Source organism: Anabrus simplex, chromosome 3, assembly GCF_040414725.1.
Source record: "Anabrus simplex isolate iqAnaSimp1 chromosome 3, ASM4041472v1, whole genome shotgun sequence".
Lineage (NCBI taxonomy): Eukaryota > Metazoa > Arthropoda > Insecta > Orthoptera > Tettigoniidae > Anabrus > Anabrus simplex.
In genome coordinates, this window is record NC_090267.1 from 466,531,257 (window position 1) to 466,555,130 (window position 23,874).

The following is a 23,874-nucleotide window of genomic DNA, read 5'->3' on the forward strand; positions in this document are numbered from 1 at the left end:
TAATAAAGTTAGTACATTCCATGTACCTATCCTCAAAATCTGTTTACTTTTTCTATGGCTTTTACTCATCCTTCCTTCATCTCTATTAGAAAACCTTGATGTATTCCCCTCCTGGAGATCCAATTGAGGGGAAGTTTTACCTCCGGAGTCTTTTATACAGATGTCCATTGTCATGAACTTCTTGGGATGATTTCAGTGGTGGTTTCCCGTTGCCTTCTACTGACTTGCAAAACCTGTCTGCTCACCGACTCAGTTTCCCGCTGGGGTTGGTTACCCAACCTTCCACTGAGTTGCTCAGCTTAACAGGGGCACCACGTGTAGGTAGGAAGTTGGAGAATTGAGGTGACTGAGGCTAAGAGAACTCTCTTGCTGAGTTCTTATCGCATATCACCCCCATTTTTTTGCCAGAGTCTCAAGGTGTTTAGTTAATGGCTCTCCAGACTATCAACGATTAATTTTGCCACTGCATTTGAAGATTCATCAGACTGTCCAGTAAATGTCAGCAGTTTGTTCTGTACGCCTACTAACGGTTCAAAGTATCTTATACAAATTGGGAACATCTTTTTTTGCCTCTGTTGGAAGCATCTGTTGCTACTGAGAAAAACTTACTACTTTCAGGAGATTTTAGAATATTAAAAAATCACTGACGCGTTTAGGTGCCGATGCGTTTTTCACTAACATTTCTGCCTTCATCTTGCCACAGGAAAGTTTTAGAGCTGTTTCTGAATCTGAGAATATACATGACGTCAATTTATTGCCGGCCAGGCTGAGTGGCTCAGACGGTTGAGGCGCTGGCCTTCTGAACCCAACTTGGCAGGTTCGATCCTGGCTCAGTCCAGTGGTATTTGAAGGTGCTCAAATACATCAGCCTCGTGTCGGTAGATTTACTGGTACATAAAAGAACTCCTGCGGGACTAAATTCTTGCACCTCGGCGTCTCCGAAAACCGTAAACGTAGTTAGTGGGACGTAAAGCAAATAACATTATTATTAATTTATTGCTGCAATCCAAACTTGCATAACTAAGGTTATGTTTGACTGTGTGATACAAAAGTCCTAACCCATAAGCTGTGACAACATTGGCTTCAGATTTCTTAGGGTTCACAAAATATTTAGACACTTTTCATGGTTTGTCTACTTCCTTTCTCCTTTAACTGATGTTCTTTGTACTGGGCATGTTGCTTGAGATCAAACTGTCCACCATGTGAAATGCTGAATTCCTTCTTGCACAATGTACAAAAAGCCTGTTTTATCACCTGAACCAGGTCTAACCCACATGAAAGTATCTTCCCATTTCTTCAAGTACACTTGACTGTACTGCTGTTACTTGTAGCGTTTCTTCTTCACTGGTGAACTCATTACGATTCTCAAACAAAACTAGGGGAAATGTATGGATTTAATAAATTATCACTGCAATGAAGTTTACGAACATGTGTAAAACAGCCAATCGGAAGTATATCAACAACACTATTGATTGTGCGATCGAGTGATCTTCAGAAGTACCAACCTAAACAGAGACTACCGTAAAATCTATATCCGAACAGTAATAATAACAAATATAATCAAATTAATGTGCACTTTCGTTATATGCATATTAAGAGGAAGTATTGTGTTGGGTTCTGCGATAAGCCAGCGCCAAATATTAAAAAATGGAAGGAAGTGTCGTATGGGGAAATAAAAAGCGTAAGTCTAAATTAACAGTAAAAATATGTAAGAATACGGGAATAACGTACAACCTGGCAACCCTACAGGAGAATCTGGTGAGAGCCTTGCTTTCACATGTACATCTCCCTGCATGGTTGGCCGTTAGCTCAACCACTCAAACACAGTGCAGCTGTACTTGTTCGTAATCTATTATCGTCATATCCGTATTGACGAACTACACAATTAGAAACAGGAAAGGACTTCCACCATATCAATACTTATTTCTTGCACTTATTATGCTACAGTACTGGTTTCGACCCACTACATAGGGTCATCTTCAGCTGAACAACACATTCACATATAGATCATGAAGTTATGATTGAGTTTACATTGTCTGATGATAAATATTTGGTCACGTCCAAATGGGGCATGTCAAAACGGTAACTGGCGTGTATGTCACTATGTGTGACAATGCATTTGTATGTCTATAATGATATGCTTCAGGTCTTAAAATTAGTTTATAAACACTATCTCCACTTAAAACTAACTTATAAGTATATAAGACAACAACAATATATGTAGGAACACTTCATCATATGAACGTTCGTGTCTTGCGTGTTATTTAGTTCATTGGTTGACTTCTGTGTTCAAGTCTTATTTTCATAGTTGTACACTTGGTTAATGTTTCTGGAGCTTGAATGATATGATTTGCTTGTAAAATTATCACATTATATGTATAAAAGATTTTGTCTTCATATACCTATATACATAGAATAAAACACTTTCAAGTTTAAAAAGAGTGCCAGGCGTATGGATACAATTAGGATAAAAAATGTATATTCAGCTCTGCTGTATGTTTAATCTTGTTCTTTTATGTTAAAATTCAATCATGTTGTCTTGTGACATTTGTAAAATTTGAGTGGCATTGGATTCAAAGTGGTGGCTACTTTCCCATCTGTAGCTGTGCAGTGATGTGATTTTTGTTATTGGTGTGGTTGAGTTGCGTTCGATATGCGAGCTCGTTGTGGCTGGCACTCTGTTTAAACTTGAAAGTGTTTTGTTCTATGTATATAGTTATATGAAGACAAAATCTTTTATACATATCCTCCCTTGATAACCAAAATGACCAATGTTACATTTTGTTAATTTTTCAGGAGAAGCAAAAAAGTTTCAGGAAATGTTGGTTTATCTTCAGGTAAATAATGATAGTTCATATAGAGCGTGCAACTTTTCTGTTTATGTTGATACTATTTTTTTCTGTTATTGGTTATAAAGGAAATAGATATAAAATACACGTTAAAACTGCGACGTTTGCCCTTTTGCCAGTAAGCCTCCATATTGGAATCAATACCTTGGCCCTTTTGTAGGAAACTTTATCTGACATTGGCCCTTTTTGCAGCAAGTATTCGTATGCCAGTTTTGCTGTACTGAATCTCAATCTGAAGTAATTATTATTGTAAGAAGTAAAATTGCACACAAATTAAATGGAAATCGGGTAATCAAATCACATCAATGTATTTATAGTATTTAATCATTTTAAAATTACCTTACAGCCATAAATATAGACTATACATAACAAATGATCAAACATGTGAACCGCTCCCTACCCTTACCGACCAGACACCTACGCGTAAAAAAAAGCACAAGTTGGAGGAATCAAGGCATGCACCCTGACTAGGAGAGGCAGACAACAGCCCTGAACTGGAAATGGCACTCTCAATCCTAAAAATATATATATATAAACAATATAGTGACAGGGGCAGTACTATGGCTACTAGCAATAAACTTCAATTAAAATTAAAAGGAGGGTTTATTGGCAAAGTAAAATTAAAACAAGAAGCAGGAAAATGAAGCCAATAATCAATACGAACCAGTGGACATAAACGTGAACATACCTTCTCAAATGTACGTCTCAATATCGTGGCATGAGCTCAACTTTACTGTTAATCGAACACTCAAAATATTAAAACTGGCTCATTGTTTTAGTAATGACCTCATTACATTAAGTATTAATACCTGTGCCGTGCAGACGGCCCAAAAGCTCGACCTTTTACGAGATTCACATTACTCATATCACACATCTTTGTGCTGCATTATCCACTCAACAATACTTCTCACCTTCACAAAAGTTATCAGAGGCTCTTTCTGAACTATCCTACTACTACAGAGGAAATCAATTGAAGCCTAACCCATCTAAAACTCAGGTATGTGCCTTCCATTTAAAGAACAGACAGACGTCAAGGAAATTGCAGGTAGTATGGGAAGATACTCAACTAGATCACTGCCCAACACCTAAATATCTAGGTGTAACATTGGATCGTGCTCTCACCTACAAACAACACTGCACGAACATCAAGCAAAAAGTGTCGGCTAGAAACAACATCCTTCGCAAGTTGTCTGGAACCATTTGGGGTACACATCCAAAGAGCCCTGGCTCTGTGTTACTCTGCTGCAGAGTACGCTTGCCCTGTTTGGTACAGATCAAGTCATGCTAAACAAGTTGACATTTCTCTAAATGAAACATGTCGACTCATTACTGGCTGCTTGAGACCAACTCCACGAGATAGAATCTACTGTTTGGCTGGAATCGCCCCACCAGATATAAGAAGAGAAGTTGCATCCATGAATGAGAGAACTAATGCACTTGCCTCACGTGCACACCCATTGAATGGATATGAACCTGCCCACCGAAGATTGAGGTCTAGGAGGAGTTTCCTGAATACAACCGAATATTTAAACGAATCTGCTCAATCCACAAGGTTGAGATTATGGAGAACTAGAAATCCTCAACTTGCTACCAATGCTACCAATTGAACATCTCCCCCCAGGACACGAGGAACATTGGTCTACGTGGAAATCGTTGAACAGGCTTCGCACTGGGGTTGGTAGATCAAGAACCAATATGGTAAAGTGGGGCTTTCCTGGCACATCCAGGCAATGTGAATGTGGTGAAGACCAAACCACAGCCCATTTCATGAACTGTAGTAAGTGTCCTTTAAGTTGCACAATAGAGGACTTGATGGCTGCAACACCTAATGCCCATGGTTTGGCAAAATTCTGGGCAGACACCATTTGATATGTATGTCATTTAAGTACCATTATGCTATGTAAAATGTATGCTTCTGATACGAATAAATAACCTTCACAAAAGACAAAAGCCCACACGTCCAAAGAGATCAAAAACAAGCGGGTCAGAGATTTAAAAAGGTATCAACATGGCTCAGAGAGCAGAATCTCTGGACCAAAGAAATAATAAACAAGGAGATTACAGGCAAGCGCGTAACTTAAATATAAGAAGATAAACATGGCTGCCTCTTGGGCAGGCAAAAGTCCTAGACGAGGACACGACAAAACAAATAAAGCTGTACCGAGAACAAAATGGAAGGTACACAAGCAGGATTAAAAATGAAAATAAAACTAATCGACAGGTCATCTTTTCACTTTGCTCAGTCACTAACACTCATTCGAACATTCGCACTATGCCGGTGTCGGGAAGTAATAATGCGAGCGGCCGCTCGAGTTAAAGATCATACACCAATCTAAATAATATGAGTCAACTTGTTACACTCATAGGTCTCGCATATTTCCACTAAAGTTGTGCACTACTCAAGAAATTAGCACAGGGAAAACAGACAGAGAGGATCACATACCAAAACCCATCAGGTCCGAGCTTCGTACGACCCAAATGAAACTTCTAGTCGACACGAAAGTCGTACATTCATTGATGGCGAACCACGAAAAATGCAATCAGTCGGAGACCAAAATTCCAAACATATCATGATCATAATAACAAACATAGGCACTCGCACACATTGCTTTCACGCAGCGAAGCACAAAGACGCACATCGATCAGCTATCAATGACAGTAAAGAATACCCCGCAATATCAAAGTTAGAAACTAAGACAGACATACCTGTTATATCCATACTTATCCTACGAAATGAATGCTAGTTAAGGCAGATTTTGAATATGCTAAATATCCATTTAAAACATAGGAAAGGTATACCTGTCCGCCCGGGCTCCATTGTTAATCAGTCTTGTGTAAACAAGGCAAAGATACTCCTCAAAGATATTAAACTAGTTATCTCGTAAAAGAAACTATCTTCAGTACATGTTATGAAGAGTGCTGCGCTCTCTAGTGCAGCCATGGAAACACATAAACTATTTGAATCGAGGTCGACACAACTCATTTGCATATCAAATCTTTGCATTAGAAGAACATGCTAATGAAGCATGTTACATGTTAGCAGCATACTAATACTATGGGGTAATAAAAAAAACAAAGGTTCAGGATGATCTAGATAGAAATTTAAACTACATTACTTGAAATAAAACCAAAATACTCTAGTACTTGTTAAATAAAGTAGAATTTCCACTCAGACAACATCTGTTTCGAACAGTGTGTCTGGTACATTAGGCGCGGGCTTCAGACTGAGGTATTCATCATGGTAACAAGGAGTAATAACACCTGATGTGCACAAGTTATGCAAATCCTTGTACTTGACTGAAGATACTGGAAGTTTCTTGAGGTTTTACTAAGGCAGCTCGGGGTGATCTCTTAGATTTTTGCTTGATTTCAGTCTCTATACCCGGTACTATCATTAAGCTACAATGAGCATTTTACTAATACCTTACATGAGTCCTTAGAAAATAGAACCTGTCTTACATCCCTCAACATTACCTTAGTCCCATCTGGTCTTATCATGGAAATATCACTAACAGATTCTTTCCAGCCATATAAATCTTTGTTTGTCAGCACTTTTACCTCATATGGAGCAGACTTGGTTCAGGTATTACGAATAATTGTGGGCTCACTGGGAGCCCATATACTGTAGTTCTCCTTCAGTAGTTTGATTCACTTGTGGAATGCATTCATTCGGCAGGAATGAAGGAATGCCCTAGCATTAGGTACATTATTTTAATTGTCTGGACTTAAATAGATAGGCTAAGAAATGATGTCAGTGTTCCTAACATTTGCTGATTCTTGTTCTGTCCAGGGCATGAATCACAGTAAAGGGGCAAGTACTTGATGCTTCGTTCATCTACTTCCTGCAGATACATATCCATAACAGAACATTCATTCCGATAAGTGGGCTCTTTGTAAATTTTACTCTATTTTGTAAAAAAAAAATCCCATACCATCTCAACACGTTAAGTTCCTTTTGATTTCCTCTACTCCTTTTGGGTACTTCAATTTTTTATCAGGTTGTGTTATCCTGTATAACAAAGTATCAACAAGATCAACAATGTCACTATTTACCAATGGCTGATTTTTTTATTCTGGAGACATACTCTCTCTAATCCTGACTTAAGGGCTCCTTCAAATGTGTGTAATGCGAGTTGAACAATACGATGAGACCGTGCGAATATAGTGGTACAGTTCACTGGGGGGAAAAAGACATTATTTATTTATAGCTTGCACAAGGTTTAAAATCACTATTTTGAAACTTTCTGTTATTTTCAAATCAAGTAAAAGACTTCGCGAACTTCGTATTGGACGTGACGAAATATTTGTTATCATATGGCATTCCCCAGACAATATAATCTCAATCATAGCTTTATGATCTATATGTGAATGCATTGTTCAGCTGAAAATGACTGTATGTAGGGGGTTGAAACCGGTACTGTAGCATAATAAGTGCAATAAATAAATATTGATAAGGTGGAAGTCCTTTCCAATTTCTAATGCTGTACTTGTTTACGAGCAAAAACTGCCAGCTGCAGAGAGAAGAGGGAGAAGTCCCGTGATATTGAGCGACACAACAGGATTTAAGTAGCAGAGAGTGTAAATAGCATAATAACAGTCTCTCAGAAAATGTCATTGAAATTAAGGTACTCCCTGTAGGTGGGGGACGCAGATGTACGATACACCCATGGTATCCCCTGCCTTTTTGTCAGAGGCGACTAAAAGTGGTGGCCAAGGGATGATGTATTTGGAACGATGAGATTACCTTTGATTAGTACCACTATGCGAGGAACACCATGGGTCGACGTTACCTGTGATTAATACTACTGTGAGGAACACCCTGGGTTCGTGATTAGTATCATTCGGGGAGGAACACCCTGGGTTTACATTACCTATGATTAGTACCTCTGAGTTAGTAACACCCTGGATCTGTGGTTATCATCATTCTGGGAGGAGCACACCGTGGGTTTACATTACATATGATTAGTACCACTATGTGAGGAACACCATCGGTCTGTTACCTGTGAGTAGTACCATTATATGAGGAACACTATGGATCTGCATTACCTGTGAGCGGAACTATTAGGCATATGTGAGAAACACTACAGGTGTACATTACTTATGATTAATACCACTATGTGAGGAACAGCAGGAGTGAATGTTACCTGTGATTAGTACTGCTATATGGCGAACACCATCGGTCTACTTTATCAGTGATTAGTGATTATGAAGGGTCGGTGACTTGAATTTTGGACCCTTTTGGACAACAAGCATAATCTCAGAAAATAACGCATTGTGAATTGGATCCACTGATAGTCTTGGATCGATGGTCATTTTTCATCATCATTCATTTTAGATTCTAGTCATTGGATGAATTTTTTAAAAAATTGTTTCATTTCGTTGCACCTGTACCATTAGGGGCCGATGACCTAGCTGTTAGGGACCTTCAACCCTATAAGGACCAAGGCTTGGTTGTTACATAAGGACCAAGAAGGGCTTCTGAGGCCCATTCTAAAAAATCATAATTGCAGATTATACTGAAATAAATTATGAAACACCATTTCATGAATAATTTTGAGGAAAACTGAACTATAAAATATTAAATTGAAATTAAATTCATCCAAATATTAATTACACAATTCAAACACTTTACACAAACAACCGCGGATTTCCCTAATTTATCCTTTTCACTGTCTTTTTTGCCACAACTTGCACACAGCAGTAGCATCTTCCTCGCTTGATATGACTTGGCGGAGCTGTCATAATTTTTGGTGCACTTTCCAGCTTCCTGCCCAATACATCCTCCATAGCAGTAATAACTGTTTTATTGATGCCTGTAAGGTTCTTTGCTCATTCTTCAATCTGAGATTTTATTAGATCCAGTGATAGCTTTTGCAAAAATCGAAGCCTGCAATTAGGATGTTTCTCTTTCCATTTTGGGAAGTTCAAAATGAACAGTGTGAAGATGTTTATGCAAACAGTGTCAATTATTGTGAAGAAAATAGACAGGGACAGCGGCTATCTTCTTGTTCCTCTTTTCACGGAGTTCCTAGCCATCTGGTCAACTGTGTCAACCCCTCCTTTGGTGCTGTTGTAAAATAAGACCATATTAGGCTTGTGTTTGTCATCGTCACGCACATATTCTCTAGTATGTTGGGTTGAAAGCATGATGAGATAACGTTTTAAGTTTTTCCTTCACAATGTAAGAAACAATTGTCTCTGGTGGACTTTTAGAATCATTGTTAGTGAAAGCAAACCTAGATGAATGAAGCGGTCTGTTTTCTGCATTCTTCAGTTCCTCGGCTATATGCTTCCAATTTGCCTGCAGAGTGCCTGCTAAAGTAAGGTGGAGGTCATTCCATAATGTCTCAGCTAATTCAGCAGATGTGTAGTACCTGTCTGTTGTCACATTTCTACCAGACTTTGTTTTAGGCTCTACAAGCCTGGTGACCAATGTCATAGGACCCCTTTCAGTTCTGGATCCATTTTCCTTTTTCCCTGTGTACACTTCCATTTTCAGAATGTACCTTGTTTCCGCATCACACAACATTCTTATCAAAATTCAATATTTACCAGGCTTGTACTTCATAAAAACTTTAAATGGACATTTCCCGCAAAACAAAGAGAACATTACGTCAATGGTCACATTTACTCCAGGGGAATAAAATTTTGGCAATAATGTATTCACCTTCTCAAATAGTTCTTGTAGAGCTGCAAATTTGTCGGTGGCTCTAAGTTCTTCCCTTGTTGATTTATCATCAAATCTATGTAGTTTGGTGATTTCTTTGAATCTATTACAGCTCATGATACCAGAGTAATAGGGCGGCCATATAGTATAGACTACGTATCATGGTAATCAACCTTATTGTCTTTGTTAGCCTCCATCATAATAAGAAGCCTTATATAAGCCAAGAGTTCCTTCTCAGTAACGGGTGACAAATTTGTGATTATAGCCTCTCCATTAGTACCTATACTGTAGAATAATGTGTATTATTTCTGTAGTAAAACATATATCAAATAATTCTTTAGCACCATTTGCTTTACCATGTCTTTCTTTAACTATGTTTGCCACATGTCTCCTAGTAGCACGTCCAGGGTTACCTATATAATACTTTCTACTTTTACATATATACCTCGGGACACTAGAATGATGAGACACGGTGTTATCACTTGACTCTAGGGAAACAAATATAGGCTGGTTCTTGTCACTGTCATAATCAGATGCAATTTGTTCCACATTGTCTTCACTTTTACTTTCTTCATCTGGAGAAGCAAAAATATTTAGTTGAACATCATCCTCTTCTTCCAGCATTCTGTTTATTTCTTCGTCACTAAATTTATGTTGACTCATGTTGATTCACTGTATATCCATTGCCTAAAGAACATTGTGTAAACAGACTATTTTATCTGAAACATTACAAGCACACTCAAAGCTAAAATGTAACCAGTCTCCTTGCTTCAACAATCTGTTGTCTTTATTGATTTCATGTCCATTGTTGTGCATTATTTCCATTATCTCTGCATTATTGAAACCAATATGGGAAAGGCTGACGTGAACATCAGTAGTATTTATAAGTAGACAAATTGGTTCTTAGTTGGACCAAGGGAGGGCCTCATAGGCACATTGCGGTTTTGATTACCCTTCCACAGTAAGGAAAATGCTTTAAAACAATATTTAGTTTATTGTGATAGTTAACCTATGACTCGAGTAACAATATGATTTATTCTCAACAATTTAAAACAATATATCCCATTACTCAAAAGCAATTTATTCTGACTGGGCCTCCTCCCCCCCCCCCCTCCTCCTCCTCCTCCCCCCCCCCCCCTCCTCCTCCTCCTCCCCCCCCCCCCCCCGTGTTTACATAGGGTTAAACAACAATCAGCATCATCATCATGAGGATATTTGTTTCAAGGAATAGACTCTGAAGTTCAATCTATTTAGGGTATTGAAATAAAATATTGTTCATATGTTCGGTATAGCCTATCCTGCATAACCAGGCAGTCCACCAGAGGAAATGTAGCGAAATCTCTTATTGAAGGGTCCAAGGAGGGTTTTGATTTATGCGCTTAGATTGTTCAAACACTCGGTAGTCAGGCGATTGAATTAATCTGATCATAATGCGATGATACTCATGCAGGTAGTGTCCCAAGTTGGAAAGATCTTACTTGATTTTGGTTTGGTAAATTTAGATTTCTTAGTCCATGTACATTAATGAGAGCAATACGTTGGCCTGAGATGCAGCGAATGTGTGGCCATCACAGACGATCTCAGAACACACCAGAAGGAAACAGCTTCTTACACATAGATGACATCACAGACAAGAAGAAATCTCCTTGATTGGTGATAGCAGTCTTCTTCTTCCACTGTTACAGGTACAGCAAGGATGGAACTTAACGTGCGTAGTGGCTGTAACAAATAACAGACGACAGCAGCACCACTCCAGAAGGACAACACATGGTATTAGGTTCAGTAAAGGGGAATTGCAATTCACAATGTTTTTTGTGGTTCAATATTGACGAGTCTCCACATTTTCACACTTAAATGGCAAGTTATTCATTAATGGGGTATCTTATTGGAATATTCATATTCTTATTTCTCTTTAGCTCTTCATAACACAGTCACCGAAAGGAAGATAAACTCACGCTTCCTTGACAAGTTGCAATTTACATTTCAACGCGATTCATTTTAACCTTCTTTTATCACTGTACACAGCATCCATTAGCTATTGTTGCCTCAAAACAAATTGGTCCTTGAGCAAGTCTCGTAAGAAGTTGAAGAGCAAGTCTCCTCACTTACCTTAGCACACTGTCTTACGTTGCCTGGTTATCTCCTGTGTATGTCATCGGAAATACACTTAGTTTCTGCAGCGACTCGCTCACAAATTTTTTCACAAGATAACCACTATGTACCATACTTTATTTTTCATGTTAAGTTCTAGAGATAAATAACGACACTAATAGGCATATTGAAAGGAGAAATGCCGTAAAAATCTTAATGATATACAAAGCGTGTTTTTCAAGTAAGTACCGTTTTTAAATATGGCCACTGCGGCGCCTCAAACGCCGTTAAGAACCCATGCGCAACCCAGTACATACATGTGTAGACTAGCCACAAACGCCATTAACGGAAGCATTCACCCATATTTACATTTGTGCGTATTGAAAATGCCTCTGACAATTAACGGTCCCACCGAGTGTGAAGTACGCTCTGTGATTCGATTTTTAAATGGAAGAGGTGTGAAAGCTGTTGAAAATCATCGATATATTAGTGAAGTATACAGGCAAGAAATGTGTTCCACCTATCAATACTTGTTTATTATAAATGGATTTGCATTAGTACCGGTGTTGGTCTTCCACGGCCATCATCAGCTAGTACATTACAAAGGAGAAATGCCGTAAAAATCTTAATGATATACAAAGCGTGTTTTTCAAGTAAGTACCGTTTTTAAATATGGCCACTGCGGCGCCTCAAACGCCGTTAAGAGCCCATGCGCAACCCAGTACATACATGTGTAGACTAGCCACAAACGCCATTAACGGAAGCATTCACCCATATTTACATTTGTGCGTATTGAAAATGCCTCTAACAATTAACGGTCCCACCGAGTGTGAAGTACGCTCTGTGATTCGATTTTTAAATGGAAGAGGTGTGAAAGCTGTTGAAAATCATCGATATATTAGTGAAGTATACAGGCAAGAAATGTGTTCCACCTATCAATACTTATTTATTATAAATGGATTTGCATTAGTACCGGTGTTGGTCTTCCACGGCCATCATCAGCTAGTACATTATTATATTACAGCTATTAGACATTATCACAAAGATGTTATTATGTTTAGATCATCCGGATGTCTAAACTAAAACCTATTGGGTGTACATTGGACATATTGAGTACATTAAACATATTAAAATACATAAAGCACAGTATAAAACACTTAAAAAGTTAAACACACTAAAATATGGTACATATATATTAAAAAACACTTGTTAAAATTTGAGAGTTCGTGTTGCGTGAAGTTCCTTCTTCAATCTTCTTTATAGTTCTTGTGCTTCTATATCTGTGTTAATTTAGTTGCATAAAGTGATCTTCGATAATATTCTATGGCTGATATATGTCATATTTAGAGCCTGGATTTCCATGCACTATCAAATCTCAAAATATGCATGCATTCATGCACTATCATATGGCAAAACATGCACAATAAACTGGAAAATATGCACTATCAAAATTCAGTTCCTTTTGAAACATGAACAAAAACTACCCTAATTTCTCCAAATTGTCTTGATTTAAGCTCATCCGTTTATCATTCAGCACATACACAGCACAGCACAGAAAATTATCTTTTTACGTCACGATAAGTGATAGATGCATAATTCAATGAAGACATTTGGACAAAGTGAGGTCAAGTTGTACGTCTTTTGCATTTTCACCACAATACGTCTTTTATAAGCTTGACGAATTCAAAATCAGGATTTGAACGAATTAGTTTGTTCAACTTATCTCTATCTGCGGCAGCTGCTTCTCCATGCGATGATTGCAGACACATTTGAATGTCCTCAATAAGTAGTAACGATTGCTTGCTGCGATAATACAGACGTGTGACGATTGAGAGTTCCGGGTAGGACATTCCAGGATAACAATGGTAGAGGGTTCAATGAAAAACCAGAATTTGTAAGCTGCTATCCCAGTAACGCAGCGCCACAGAAGTGCGATACAAGGTTTCTTTTGTTCGTCTAACAGACGAAAAATGAGCCGTCAATGATTAATGCACAATTTACAGTTCAATTTATAGCAATGTACAACTGTAAAACTGGGACACCTTATTCCTAAGAATTAGATTTCGACGTGGGGCCTTCCGACTTACGTCATTGTTTACTCAAGCAACAGATAAGAAAGTGTTTGGTTAATTGCATTATACTGTAGGACCTGTACCGTATATAGGCTACTAACTATGGTTGTCACATAGGATGCCAGGAATACATTCTCTCCGTCTCTCAGTAATAGACATACTGTAGCCTACAACGTGAAAAATTGTCCCAAATTCTGCAAACTAACATTCAGAAAATGCACTATGATGCAAGTTAACAAAATATATGCGTCAAAGTCAGAATAAAAATCATATTATGCAATATTAAACGGCCAAATATGCGCTATTAAATCCAAAATCTTCCAAATATGCATTATGCATGAATTTTCTCCAAAAAATGCCAAAACATGCAAACATGCACGGGAAAAGAACGGTTATTTGGAATTGTTAAGCCGTAAAACGAATATTTGCAAAGTTTGAGAAGTGTAGCTAGCTTATTTAAAAACATGCATTTGCATGGAAATCCGGGCTCTAGTCATATTGATTCGTGTTGAAAACCCTTGCCGTGAAAATTTTTAAGGACTGTGTAATTCAACCGTTGATGTACTTCAGTAAGTTTTGTGACAGACTGCAAGTCTTGAGTTTAAATTTTAATTAAAGGAGCTGTTGGTGACGACACCTCTCTCGTCTGTAGTCGTGTTGTAGTTATTTTCTATAAAGATAAGCTAATATAAGTATAGTGTGTGTATGAAGGAATGCCTGGGTGTGTATGGGTATGAAAAGAGTACTTACTGTTGTTGTGGAGGTCGTGTAGCGTTATGTTTGGAAGCTTACTGTGTTCTACTACGAGTGCGTCTGGGACTTATGTTAGCTGTGGAGAGGGATGTAGGTGGAGGGGTAGGAGGAGTGGCCATTGTGGAGGTAGGGGTGGGGTTAGGCTTGTGATTCATCGGTTTATTGGGGCGTGCTATATTCTGTTTGTTTACTATTTTGAGATAATCATTTTTTAATGCAGGAATGGCTTTATCAAAGATGATGCTGGTTTTTTCTGTAATGTCGTTTATATTGGGATTGGCGTATTGGTCCAGAGAAATATAGAAATCTTCGGTTATGTTGAACAGGGGGCCCTTAGAGTTTGTTTAATATCGTCATATCATTATTGATGTCTGTGAAACTATGCTTAGATTCTTCTACATGTTAGCCTATTGATGAGAAATGGTTGTGTTTTACTGCATTTGTATGTTCATTGTAGCAGATAGCAAAGTTTCTGCCTGTGCTTCCAATATAACTTGTGTCACAGTTGTTGCATTTGATACGGTAAACACCTGATTGGTTATATTTATTGTTATTGTTGACCGTTTTGGTGTTGTGTATGGTGTTGGTGCTGTTGTGTGTGGTTTTGAATGCTATTTTCAGGTTATGCTTCTTGAAAATATTAGTTATAGTATATATGTGGGTATTGTTGAAGGTAAATAAGACATAATCTTTCTTGGGTTTGGCTGTTTTTGTTAATTTGGTTTTAGGTTGGGTTTTTATTTTGTGAATGATTTTTTTTGACTATTTCTTTGCTGTATCCGTTATGTTTGGCTATGTCGTGGATTAATTTTAATTCATTCTTTAGATCTTCTATTGTCATTGGAATATTAAAGGGTCTATATACCATGCTATAATAGGCTGTTCTTTTGTGTGTGTTAGGATGAATGGAATAGATTTTTATGGTATTTAAGGTGTGTGTGGGTTTCGTATAGATTTTGTAAGATCTGGTTGTTGTCAAGTCGAAGTAATTTAAGGTACGGTTATTTTCAGTTTCTTTATTGAATTTAATTTGGGGGTCCAATGTGTTAAGTTTGTCTAGTATAGTATCTGCGTCAGTGGATCTATTATCTATGATTGACATGTGTTCTAGGTAGTCTATATAAATTTCTGCTAATATTCCGGAGGCAGGAGATCCCATAGGTAGGCCTTGTTGCTGGTATATGGTATCATGAAATCTGAAATAGTTATTGTTTATGGTAGATTCATGTAAATTCATGAATTCATCTATTACTAAGGTGCTCAAGTTGCTGTGGTTTTTGAAGTTAGATTCTAATTTTTTGTTTGTTTGTTTGTTTGTTTGTTTGATAGGAATGTTAGGGTACATGTTTGTTATGTCGAATGAATCAAGGGTATTGTGTTGTTCGATCTTTGGTTCTGTTACAAAAATCTATTGAGTTTTGTATTGTTTTGTTTGCTAAAAATGAATAATATAGGTTGGACTAGCTCTATAGTTTATGATCGGTTTCATGGGTACATTTTCTTTGTGTATTTTAGGGTAGGCTTTTGCGGTTGGTAATTGAGAGTTCATTGTTATAAGTTTAGCAGATTCTGTTTCAGTGAGAAGAAAGTGTGTGTTCTTGAGTAGATTTTTCAAATTCCTCTGTATATTATTGGTTGGATCTCGGCGGTTGTTTGAAAAAGTGTTGTCTTGGAAACATTCTTTAGTCTTTGTTATGTATTCTTATCCATAATGACCGTAGTGTTGCCTTAGTCGGCTTTTGTTATTAGTAGATTGTCCTGTTTTATTTTGTTTTTGAGTTTGTTTAGTTGCGATTTATTGGTGGTATTGATGTTTAGGTTATTATTATGAATGTTATTGATGTATTGCGGGATCTTTTTCTGATTTTGTGTCTAACTTCATCTCGTATATCTTACAGGATTTTCTGTAAGGCGAGTTCTGTTTCGGTAACAGTAGTTATGATATTCTGATAGGATGATAGGTTACCCCAGTTGTGTTTGGGTCCCTTGCTCAATATAGCCGTCTCTACATCGTCAAATGAGGTTTGTGTGAGATTTTTTATGGGTGGGTGGAATTTGTGTTGGGGATTCTTGTTGGAATGGGAAAGATCTTTGTTTGTGGTTTTGGTTTGCTTTGTTGTTTCAGTGTTTCCAGTTTCTTGTTTAATGTGTTTTGTTTCTTTATGGCTAAATCTTCTATTTTATCTTTAGAAATCTGTTGAAAGTAATTCCAGTAGCTATGTGGGAGTTCATGGGATGCTTTGAGATGTGTACACCCAATAGGTTTTAGTTTACTGTAGCCTTCATTACCACATTGATCATAGATATTTTAACCCCACATAGACAAAACAGTACTACAATATATTTTATTTTCATCCCATTAGACATCCGGATGATCTAAACATAATAACATCTCTGTGATATTGTCTAATGGCTGTAATATAATAATGTACTAGTTGATGATGGCCGTGGAAGGCCGAAACCGGCACTAATGTAAATCCACTTATAATAAATAAGTATTGATAGGTGGAACACATTTCTTGTCTGTATAGTGCATCCAATCAATACGGAAAATGAAACTTATAAATAAATAATAATATTAGTGAAGTGTATGGAGAACCCACACTGGGCAAAAGAATGATAAGAAAATGGTTTAGAGCCTTTAGAGAAGGCTGTTCTAATGGCTACGACGAGAAGCGTAGTGGGCGACCGTCTCTCATTACTGAAGACTTGGTGCAAAATGTTGATGCAATGGTTCGAGAAAATAGATGCTACAATTTCATCATTAAGTTATGAGTTGCCTGAAATTTCAAGGAGTGTTATTTATGAAATTGTGTCAGGACGCTTAGATTATCGGAAGTTGTGCTCACACAATTGAAAACAAACTGCTTATCATGCTCACAAGGGGGATTCTTTTGCTTCGTCACAATGTGCGACCTCACGGCTAATCGAACCCGAGACCTCATCGCTTCATTTGGTTCTGAACAATTTGATCATCCTCTGTATAGTCGTGACCTAGTGTCTAGTGGGCTACCACTTGTTCCTGCACCTGAAAAAGCACTTAGGAAGTCAACGCCATGATGATGATGACCTAAAAACGACCGTGCTGCACTGGCTGGCACATCAGGCAGCAGAATTCTATAAGGATGGAATTCAGAAGCTGGCTTCACGATATGACAAGTGCCTTAATATGCCTGAAACTTATATTGAAAAGTAGTTCGAGGTACAGGCATACCTGTAAAAAAGAATTGTTTAATAAATTGCATTACTTTTCTTTCTGTATCAAAACGGTACGTACTTAAAAAGCACGCCTTGTAGTTTAGTATTACTACACTGACTGACAACAAATTTGAAGCACCTAGAAGGAGGAGGAAACGAAATGAAACTTAATATGTTGATGGGGTATATGATGTTATTTCATTGATCACAAAATCGAGTCAAATGTACAAAGAACTTGGACAGTACGAGCCTGTTAAACAGCGTGTTGTTACACCCTCTCTGGCCTGGATGCATGCACTGATTCGGTTGGAAAGGGTGTCATAAAGCCATTGTGTCCTCTCCTGAAGTAAGCTGGATCACAACTGTTGTAACTGGTCCTTGATATCCTGGATACTGGCACTAGTACAGGGTTGACGCCCGACCTGGTCCCACACGTGTTCTATCGGGGACAGATATGGGGATCTTGCTGGCCATGGGAGTACCTTAACATCTTATAGACAGTTCATAGAGACATGTGCTGTGTGTAGACGAAAATAGCATCACAATACTGATGAAAAGTAACACATGAGGACGCAGGATGTCTGTGATGTACCATTGTAAACATTAAAATAAGAAATAATAATTTACACCACCTTTCCAATACTTATCTTTCCTTATATTTAGGATATAAACATTATAACTGGTGTTGTTAGTTGGGACATGTTTTTCTTAATTGTCGTAAGCATCATCAACCAAAATAAATCTTAGCTTAAAGTTAGGTCAGCGCCCCGAACCTAGTGGCCTTAAAGTAAATGCTACCCTAAGATTCGCATTTACATTATACAAAATCAATAGTCTTAAAACTAGTGTGAAAACTCCTAACAATTTTTGACATGGTTAAGAGAAAAAAACATACAATCGTGTTGGCAGAAGTTAAAACATCGAAGAATAACATAGAGCTGGTAGTGGAATAATTAAAATCATAGGATATCATATTGCTGCCAGTCAATCAATAAGAATGTTTATACATAGAAATGATTATTTTTTATGTTCAGTGGAATGAAGAAGGTAATTAGAATAGATACTGGTTAAATCTCACTCTTTGCATAGACACGAGAGTCGGGTATGAGAAATCATTTATTGTAGTTGACTATGAAGTAGTAACACTTCACCAGAATTGATCACGCCTGAAGCTGCGTATATGTAGAGGCAAATATTCAGTTCCTTTAAGTAATGGTTCAAGCCGAAAACAGGTGTCCTCATTTCTATGACTTTGAACTCCCAGTAGAAATGAAGATGTTTTAATCTCTGTCAACACTGTTGTGTGGTTTTTTTTTTTTTCTCTCTCTTAACCATTTAGAACATTGTTATAAGTTTTCACACTAGTTTTAAGACTATTGATTTTCTATAATGTAAATGCAAATCTAAGGGCCCTTTCACACGAGGTAACTAGTGACGGCGATCGGTGGCGGCAACTTACAGCGGAGTATTGTTTTAAATGAGAGCTTTCATGTGTGGTAACTGCAGTTGCGGGACCGGGAAACAGTCGCCTACAGTTGGACACTCGCGCAGTTAGTGGCCGCAACTTGGAGTCGCCGCCACTCGAGGTAAAGCATTATTTTAAATGAGAGCTTTCACACGGTGCCACTAGTTACTGCTACTTCTCACTGTCCACTCCAGTTTGATCCAGTTCATGTAATTTAGGAAGTCGTGAATAACGAGCCTACTGCGTTCATTGTCAGATATGATTGCAAGCATGGAAAGAATTAGCCTTATTAGATTAATAGATATATGGAGTTGAAAAATATACCACGATTTGGAACGCTTCAGTTGATGAGTGTGGAAAAGTGAACAAGGAAACGCATGGCATAGCATTATATTGAGGTTCTTCCCCAAGTTTGATGACAAAACACCAGCAGAGAGAAACGAGATAAGTGTAAATTTTATGTACCTTTTCTTAATTTGTTACAAGAAAACTCAATTTTGCAAGACAGTTCTGTAAATTACCGAGTATATTCAGAAAAGAGTAGTTCATTCATTATTTGCTTCAATTATTTTTATTGTAGTGAAAAGTTTTAATCATGCAGGAGATTTATAATGGTAAACAAGACAGTAGTAGAATGAAAGATAAACGATCATCACTACTTAACTAATGTTGTTAAAAAACGCCCATTGGCAAATTAAAATTTATGAAACGCATGTAAAGTACAATTGTATTTTTGGTGTCTTGTGTATGATCTGTATAGTACTGTAGACACAATACTTATGTCTCTAAATATGATCCATTTGCCATGAAACTGCACCTTCCTCACTGACAAAGTAGTTGGCAAACTTGTCTCTTAAATTTCTGGCAAGCCTTGATTTAGGTCCTGAAGCAGGTTACATTTCGAACAATTCATCTACTATCAATGTATCTTCGATTTGAACACCATCCCTCTCTCATACAAAATTATGCAATACACAACACTCTTTCACTAAGTCCTCTGCTAGTGTGGTGTCAACATTCAGTGGTCTATGGAAAATATGCCATTTGTTTGCAAGCATTCCAAAGGTACATTCAATGTACCTGCATGCTGTTGAAAGTCTGTAATTAAAAGACGCATTTTTTTACACTCAGAAAAGTGCCCGCATATGGTCGCAGTATATGATGGGAAAGACCAAATCCCTCATCAGCTACAAATACAAAGGGCATTGACTCACCAGATCCTGTGTACAGCCTCTGTGGTGGAGGATGCACCTTCATTGCTCTTTCTGTGCGTTTCTTTATTTTCTTCTTTTGGATTAACAAAGCAAGCAGAAGCAGTTCCTCACTCGTAGATACCATTTTATGAATGGGGAGTTTAAGACCTGTTTTTCATACAGGCGATCGGCTGCCGCCACTGATCGCCGCCTCTAGTTGCCTTGTATGAAAGCGGCCTTAGGGTACCATATACTTTAAGGCCACTAGGTTCGGGGCCCTGACATAACTTTAGGCTAAGATTTATTTTGGCTGATGATGCTTACGGCAGTTAAGCGAAACATGTCCTAACTAACAACACCAGTTGTAATGTTTATATCCTAAATATAAGGAAATATAAGTATTGGAAAGGTAGTGTAAATTATTATTTCGTAAATCTGATGTCCAATACGGTCTACAATGAGATTTATTACTTGTAATGTACCATTTTGCTGCCAGACTTCCCTCAATCACTACCAGCCATGACCTGAAGTCATACCCGATGGCTCCCCACACCATGACGCCAGGAGTAACACCGCTGTGCCTCTCCGAAACATGGGAAGAATGGGATCTCTCCCCATGCTGCCACTATACTCTCATACGAGGGTGGTCCAGGGTAGTACAGAACCGCGATTCATCGCTGAAAACAATACAATGCCATTCATCAGCAGTCCATGCTTCCCAATCATGGCACCACTCCAAACACAACCATTTGTGTTGGGTTAACGGCAGACTATGCATGGGACGGTAATTCCCTAGTCCGGCTGCTGCATCTCCGACCAATGGTGCGGGATGACACAGAATGTGTTATTACTTGTTCTCGGATGGTAGGCGCAGATGTGAAGAGGTTACGATGTACTTGGTGTACAATATGGCGATCCTCCCTTGTGGTGGTCAGACGCGGTCAGCCTGAATGTTGACAAGTATGCCTGCCCTCACTGTTCCCTTGTAGTCCAATATCGAGCCACTGACACATCCGAATGCCCCACAAATCTGGATAGTGCACAATTCGATCAGCCAGCCAAATGGAGACCCCTTTCAAACTCTTGTCATATGCTGATAGCGCTGTCTCATACAAGTACTCAGCATTTCTGTGTCCTTCACAGTGATCACTCAACATCTGGCTCTTTTTAAGCTCCTCATATACCCTACCAAGCCTTGTAACATCTGTAAATATGAACAATAATGCATTCTGGTGGCTGTTCTTCCTGTCACAGAGAATTGCAGCTCTATAATCATTTACGTACCCGCAATGGTGTGTATGTGTACGAAGTTACATTGACATCCGATCATTTCTTCTGGGTGCTTCTGTTTTTGTTTATCATGCAGTGTATATTAATCAGTATTAATCATTTACTTAGCCAAGCAAACCGTAAAGTACAGTGGAACCTCGATTCTCCGTTTTTGGAGGGACCCCGAAAAAACCGCACAACACAGGAAAACGGAAAATCTGAGAATGAATGAAAACCATCAATAATTTGGCTAAACATACAAAAATGAAATACGCATAATTATAATCTTACAAACACTCCTAAACCGAACCAAACTTCAGCCCCAATGGGCCTTTGCCTGCCAAGCGACCGCTGCTCAGTCCGAAGGTCTGCAGGTTACGAGGTGACGCATGGTCAGTGTTCTTCTCGGCCGTTATTCCTGGCTCTCTAGACCGGGATCACCATCTCACCATTAGATAGCTCCTCATTTAAAGGTAATCACGTAGGCTGAGTGAACGTGGAATCAGCGCTTATACCCAGGTAAAAAACCCTGGCCCTCCGTGTGAGGGGCAGGCAAGTTAGACTGCAGGACCGGCATCAAACATTGATTACCGGTATGCAAGTTAAAAATCTCAATACTTTATCAGACAAACTCTTCGAAAAATCTAATAATGCCAAGCCGAACAACAGTTGACCAAAGGTAAATTGTTTTTAATTCTGTAATGTAATAAAATAAAGCACATTAGATACAAAAGTAGCCAACATGATGGCAAAATCCCTTCTTTATTCTTCAATTGTAATTTGGTCTCTGGTATACTGTTCGTAGTCAGTTTCTGGAAATCTTATCCCACATAAATTAAAGCCTACATCAACTTTAAAAGGTTTTGTTGAACTTGAGAATATGGTTTTGAATGTATCAATTCTCAAAAAATTTTGAAAGCATTATATTCACTTCTGACTGGCACTAATCACAATCAAATTGGAAAGAGGGAAAAATATCATCAAAACTTCAGAAATTACAGTTATTCTTGACCTTGAACTCAGCCGGAAATTGTGCTCGCTGCACAAATCAGTACGAGCTGGAAATGATACTATTTAACTGTAACGTGCGCAAATAAAACAGCTGTGGTTTTTATTACATTTTAACACAAAAATGTAAAATTCCCAGTCTTATTTTAGAACCAGAACACCAGAACAGTAATAGGCAATCTCAAAACCTCCCATGGTTTTATGTATCTAAGGTGCAACGTCTGTTCTGGTCTCGATAGCATAAGCGTATATGATAATATTAAAATGCTAGATTTGCGTTAAGAACGAGCAGTTTCAATTCCTGCCTGGAAGCCCAGCGTCTATACAGTGCCCTGAGGGAAGTGCCAAAAACCTGTTCAGTGATACAACCAAAAAAGGAAAAATAGCTGTCAAAATGCACTGTCTCCTTCCACTTGTTGTGGTCACTCTGCTTAATGATTTCTAAGGATTCTCTAAAAAATACCACCCGAATACGATGTTAAGATGGTCCCTGATGATGCAAGTTCAGCACCGTTCTCTTTTCCAGTACAGTACTTGCTCTAATTATTGCAATGTTGGGACGTTAACACCGAGATTCATAAGTATGCTGTAGCCATCCTTTCATGAGATACAGTTTCTTTAGAAACGCCTGATTGAAAATTTAGCGTTGATGGGCACTAAAATTTCTGGATGTTTGATCCACGAGATTGTTTCTTCGAGGAACGAATAATGCAGGATTTTTACAACGTGATTTAATTAGGATGCTCGTGGGACCATGTAATTTGAACAAATAATGTGGGAAAACGTTGTTTCTGGGAACAGATAATCAAGTTCCCACAGTACCATATTTCCTCATGTATTAGACCCCTGGCTTTTTGAGACAAAGAAAATTAAATATATAAATCTCACATATAAGAGAAGAACAGCAATTCTGCTTCAAAGCTGGTAGAGACTTTACTGCAACTCCAATGACATCACACAAATTTGTGAATAGTTTTGTCCATCCTACCCACGCAATGAAAACGCGCATCAAAGTCATGCAGTATGTCTGTGCTTAATAGTTAAGAAATGTCCGCATCCGTCATGAATTGCAGCTCCGAGGACGTTGCATAAATGGGTGAACAGTTTTATTTCCTCATTCCCAGCTTCTTTTGAGCTTTTGTTTTACTGCTCCGTTTTCCGTAACCACTTTTCGTTTAATTCTGCCTTTTTCTTAAGATTGTCGTAGACTTTGTTTTTCGAATCTTACACTGTGATTGCTAACTGTAAGCACACTAAATCTGTGACCTTTCTAAGAAAATTGCACTGTATTGTTAGGCAGATGGTGTCC

The 23,874-nt window shown here is 38.2% G+C and overlaps 1 protein-coding gene and 1 pseudogene across 1 annotated transcript in view; one reads left to right on the plus strand and one right to left on the minus strand.

The window, feature by feature from the left end:
* Positions 1 to 23,874, plus strand: part of LOC136866863 (serine-rich adhesin for platelets) — a 375,927-nt gene that overhangs the window by 131,547 nt on the left and 220,506 nt on the right. The gene's annotated exons all lie outside the window — the stretch shown is intronic.
* LOC136865906 (piggyBac transposable element-derived protein 4-like) lies at positions 8,502 to 9,633 on the minus strand (annotated as a pseudogene).